Genomic DNA, 5270 nt, shown 5'->3' with positions numbered 1-5270 from the left:
GGCTGCAGTGTGCACCATCTACAAGATGCACTGCAGCAACTCGCCAAGGCTTCTTCGGCAGCACCTCCCAAACCCGTAACCTCTACCACCTAGAAGGACAAGGGCAGCAGGCGCATGGGAACACCATCACCTGCAAGCTCCCCCCCGAGTCACGCACCATCCTGACTTGGAAATATATCGGCCGTTCCTTCATCGTCGCTGGGTCACAATCCTGGAACTCCCTCCCTAACAGCACTGTGGGAGCACCTTCACCACACGGACTGCAGCGGTTCAAGAAGGCAGCTCGCCACCACTTTCTCAAGGGGCAATTAGGGATGGGCAATAAATGCCGGCCTTGCCAGCAACGCCCACATCCCATGAACGAATAATTAAAAAAAGCTCCCACAAACAGCAATGTGATAATGGCCAGATAATCTGTTTTAGCGATGTTGATTGAGGGATAAATATTGGCCAGGACACTGGAGAGAACTCCCCTGCTCTTCTTCGAAATAGAGCCAGGTAATTTTTTACATCCACCTGAGAGAGCAAACAGGGCCTCGGTAAGAGGTGAACAGCATAGATGCATTTAAGGGTGAGATGAAGATAAGAACATAAGAAATAGGAGCAGGAGTCGGCCATTCGGCCCCTTGAGCCTGCTCCGTCATTCAGTAAGATCATGGCTGATCCGATCTTGGCCTCTAGTTCCCTGCCCGCTCCCCATAACCCTTGACTTCCCTATCATTCAAAAATCTGTCTATCTCCACCTTAAATATATTCAATGACCCAGCCTCCACAGCTCTCTGGGGTAGAGAATTCCACAGATTTGCAACCCTCTGAGAGAAGAAATTCCTCCTCATCTCAGTTTTAAATGGGCGGCCCCTTATTCTGAAACTATGCCCCCTGGTTCTAGATTTCCCCACGAGGGGAACCATCCTCTCTGCATCGACCCTGTCAAGCCCCCTCAGAATCCTTTACGTTTCAACAAGATCGCCTCTCATTCTTCTAAACTCCAATGAGTATAGGCCCAACCTGCTCAACCTGTCTTCAGAGGACAACCTCTTCATCTCAGGAACCAACCTCGTGAACCTTCTCTGAACTGCCTCCAATGCGAATATATTCCTCCTTAAATAAGACTAAAACTGTCCGCAGTTCTCCAGGTATGTCTCACCAACGCCCACACCTGGAGTAAGAGTGGAGTAAGGGTGGGAGGAGGCTCGCGTGGAGCACATACACTGGCAGAGACCAGTTGGGCCGAATGACCTATTTCTGAAGTGTACACACTCTGTAACTCCTGGCGGTGAAGCAGTTCTCTGCGATGAATATGGAGGATGTTAGTAAGCCGTGCCTGATAGACTCTTCCTCTCACACAAGCCTCTGGTTTCTGCTCCGGTGCTGTTGCCTGAGGCTATTTTAAGAGTGAATGATAGACCTCTGTTCATTGAAATGTTCCTTTGACATTTATGATGTGTTCAGCTCATTAGAGACAGAGTGGAAGCTTTTTTAACACCTCCCACACCGATGGCACAGTAACCCTCTCGCCCCTGAACCAAACCCTGGTTACAATTGTCATCATCATCATCATCATAGGCGGTCCCTCGTATCGAGGATCAATTGCTTCCACACGAAAAAGGGATGAGTTCACAAGTGTTACAATGAGGGACCTAATATTCCAGGTCCCGAACTACATGTTGAAGGGTGGAAGATGCCTGTGTGTGGATTTTTTTTAACGTGTGGTGGCCGTTGTACACCAGCCACCACACGGGCTTGACAGAGCGAGGTCTTGGTCCAGTGGCAAGGGTTGACCAGGTCAACTGGAGACCTGCTCTGCTGCACGGACCTAGTGCGCACACACCTCGCAGTGTGGGCTGGGCCCGTGCTGCCCCTGGGCCCTCGGCTCTTCTGGGCCCAGAACTCATGCCTCTCCTGGGCCCCGATCACGTCGCTCCACGATCACTCGCTGCTCCTGTGCCCCAACCTCGCCGCTCCTGCTGTACCTGCCCACGCTCCAATCAGCGGCCTGGACCTTGGTAATGTCCAATCCAGTCACCCTCTTCACAGCCGTCGCTCTCCTGCGCCAGCTCGCGCTGTACCTTGCAATGATACGTCCGCCGCCCCTCCCACGGCCCCAACCTGCCGCCGATGGTCTGATGCGAGAGACCATGTGCATTGATGGTAATTAGCAGGCTTGTGCCCTGAAATGAGCTTTCAACCACATATCCGCAGCTTAACTAAAACCGCCTATTTCCACCTCCGTAACATCGCCCATCTCTGCCCCTTGCCTCAGCTCATCTGCTGCTGAAGCCCTCATCCGTGCCTTTGTTACCTCTAGACTTGACTATTCCAACGCACTCCTGGCTGGCTTCCCATATCTACCCTACGTAAACTAGAGGTGATCCAAAACTCGGCTGCCCGTGTCCTAACTCGCACCAAGTCCCGCTCACCCATCATCCCCTGTGCTCGCTGACTTACATTGGCCTCCGGTTAAGCAACATCTCGATTTCAAAATTCTCATCCTCGTTTTCAAATCCTTCCATGGCCTCGCCCCTCCCTATCTCTATAATCTCCTCCAGCCCCACAATCCCCCTGAGATGTCTGCGCTCCTCTAATTCTTGAGCATCCCTGATTATAATCGCTCAACCATTGGTGGCCGTGCCTTCTGTTGCCTGGGCCCCAAGCTCTGGAACTCCCTCCCTAAACCTCTCCGCCTCTCCTTCCTTCTTTAAGACACTCCTTAAAACCTACCTCTTTGACCAAGCTTTTGGTCACCTGCGCTGGTTTCTACTTATGGGGCTCGGTGGCAATTAAAAAAAATCTCATAATACTCCTGTGAAGCGCCTTGGGGCATTTTGGGCTTTCTCCCCATAAACCTGTACTCCTCACCCCCCGGGCAGTCCTGCTTGGAGAGGGTAAAGGTTGTCCAGGAACAGCCCATGCATGGGGCTTCATCACAAGGGCTCTGGGCTCAAAATGACTCTGTGGCTGTCTAAATATCATTCCGCAAACTAATTCTCTCCTACATTTCAAACAACGATTACTTTCCTACATTTCAAAAGTGTCTACTCTTCAAAAAGTACTTTTTTTCTCTTTCCCACAGCAGCTGTTGATGATTCTGCCATATACACCCTATCTAGACTCATCTTTTGTTTCTTAACTTGTCCCATTACCACCTCCTTTTGCCTTGTGTAATGTATTTGCTTCATGGGTTCTTGCTTAAGAATTCATAGCAACACATTGCTATTCAGAACTAGTTGGTTTATTAGCAAAAGATTCAACAATCACATGACACATTATCAGTTCATCCATCATCATCATCATAGGCATCAACATCGAGGAAGACTTGCTTTAATTCCAAAAATGAGTTCTCAGGTGACTGAACAGTCCAATACGCGAATTACAGTCTCTGTCACAGGTGGGACAGACAGTGGTTGAAGGAAAGGGTGGGTGGGGAGTCTGGTTTGCCGCACGCTCTTTCCACTGTCTGTGCTTGTTTTCTGCATGCTCTCGGCGATGAGACTCGAGATGCTCAGCACCCTCCCAGAAGCTCTTCCTCCACTTAGGGCGATCTCTGGCTAAGGACTCCCAGGTGTTGATGGGGATGTTGCATTTTATCAAGGAGGCTTTGAGGGTGTCCTTGAAATGTTTCCTCTGCCCACCCGGGGCTCGCTTGCCGTGTAGGAGTTCCAAGTAGAGCGCTTGCTTTGGGAGTCTTGTGTCCGGCATGCGGACAGTGTGGCCCGCCCAACGGAGCTGGTCGAGTGTGGTCAGTGCTTCGATGCTGGGGATGTTGGCCTGATTGAGGACACTGACGTTGGTGCGTCTGTCTTCCCAGGGGATTTGCAGGATCTTGCGGAGACATCGTTGGTGATATATCTCCAGCGATTTGAGGTGTCTACTGTATGTGGTCCACGTCTCTGAGCCATACCAGTTCATCCACCAGACTCACAACCACCTGCCTTATCGTGGATCCTCCAAACCCAACTGGCTGGGGTTTTATTGAGTCTTGTGAACATCACGTGATTGGCTAAGCCACTCCCAACTCAACAGCTCTACCAGCCTGTGAGCAACCTTAGACCTTGCACCAGCATCCCTTTGGTCTCTCTAATCTCTCCTGCCTTCTACCCTATCACAGACCTTCTCTTTTGTTCTTTCATCCCCTCCCCCTCTTTCCCTGCCCCTACACTCACTTAAAAACCTGTTACATCTCTTAACTTTTTCCAGTTCTGACGAAGGGCCATTGACCTGAAACGTTAACTCTGTTTCTCTCTCCACAGATGCTGCCTGACCCGCTGGGCATTTCCAATGCTTTCTGTTTTTATTACAGGTTCCAGCATCCGCCGTATTTTACATAAGAACATAAGAAATAGGAGCAGGAGTCAGCCATACGGCCCCTCGAGCCTGCTCCACCATTTAATACCATCATTGCTGATCCGATCATGGACTCAGCTCCACTTCCCCGCCGCTCCCCATAACCCCTTAATCCCTTATCGGTTAAGAAACTGTCTATCTCTGTCTTAAACTTATTCAATGTCCCGGCTTCCACAGCTCTCTGAGGCAGCGAATTCCACAGATTTACAACCCTCTGAGAGAAGAAATTTCTCCTTATCTCAGTTTTAAATGGGCGGCCCCTTATTCTAAGATTATGGCCCCTAGTTCTAGTCTCCCCCATCAGTGGAAACATCCTCTCTGCATCCACCTTGTCAAGCCCCCTCATAATCTTATACGTTTCGATAAGATCACCTCTCATTCTTCTGAATTCCAATGAGTAGAGGCCCAACCTACTCAACCTTTCCTCATAAGTCAATCCCTTCATCCCCTGAATCAACCGAGTGAACCTTTTCTGAACTGCCTCCACAGCAAGTGTATCCTTTCAGAAATATGGAAAGCAAAACTGCACGCAGTATTCCAGGTGTGGCCTCACCAATACCCTGTGTAACTGTAGCAAGACTTCCCTGCTTTTGTACTCCATCCCCTTTGCAATAAGGCTTTTGTTTTGTGTGAAGAAAGCACTTCAATGGCTGTAAAGCACTTTGGGACGTCCTCAGGTTGTGAAAGGTGCTATATAAATGCAAGTTCTTTCTTATCCTTAATTATACCAGCAGCTTACATTGGGTTGGTGCCTGCAAAAAGCTCCTTTCCCATTTCATTAGCTCAATAATTAATAGTGAAATGGCCATTATCCCAGTCAGATGCAAAGGAGCATTAATGAGGTCCCGGGAGGGAGATTGGCACTGATCGACTCTGACACTGTATTTGGAACTAAACTGACTCACTGGCTCGAACTGGAGGTGAGA

Source organism: Pristiophorus japonicus, chromosome 20 (genome assembly GCF_044704955.1).
Source record: "Pristiophorus japonicus isolate sPriJap1 chromosome 20, sPriJap1.hap1, whole genome shotgun sequence".
Taxonomy (NCBI): Eukaryota; Metazoa; Chordata; class Chondrichthyes; family Pristiophoridae; genus Pristiophorus; species Pristiophorus japonicus.
Note: the sequence above shows the minus strand (reverse complement) of the source record.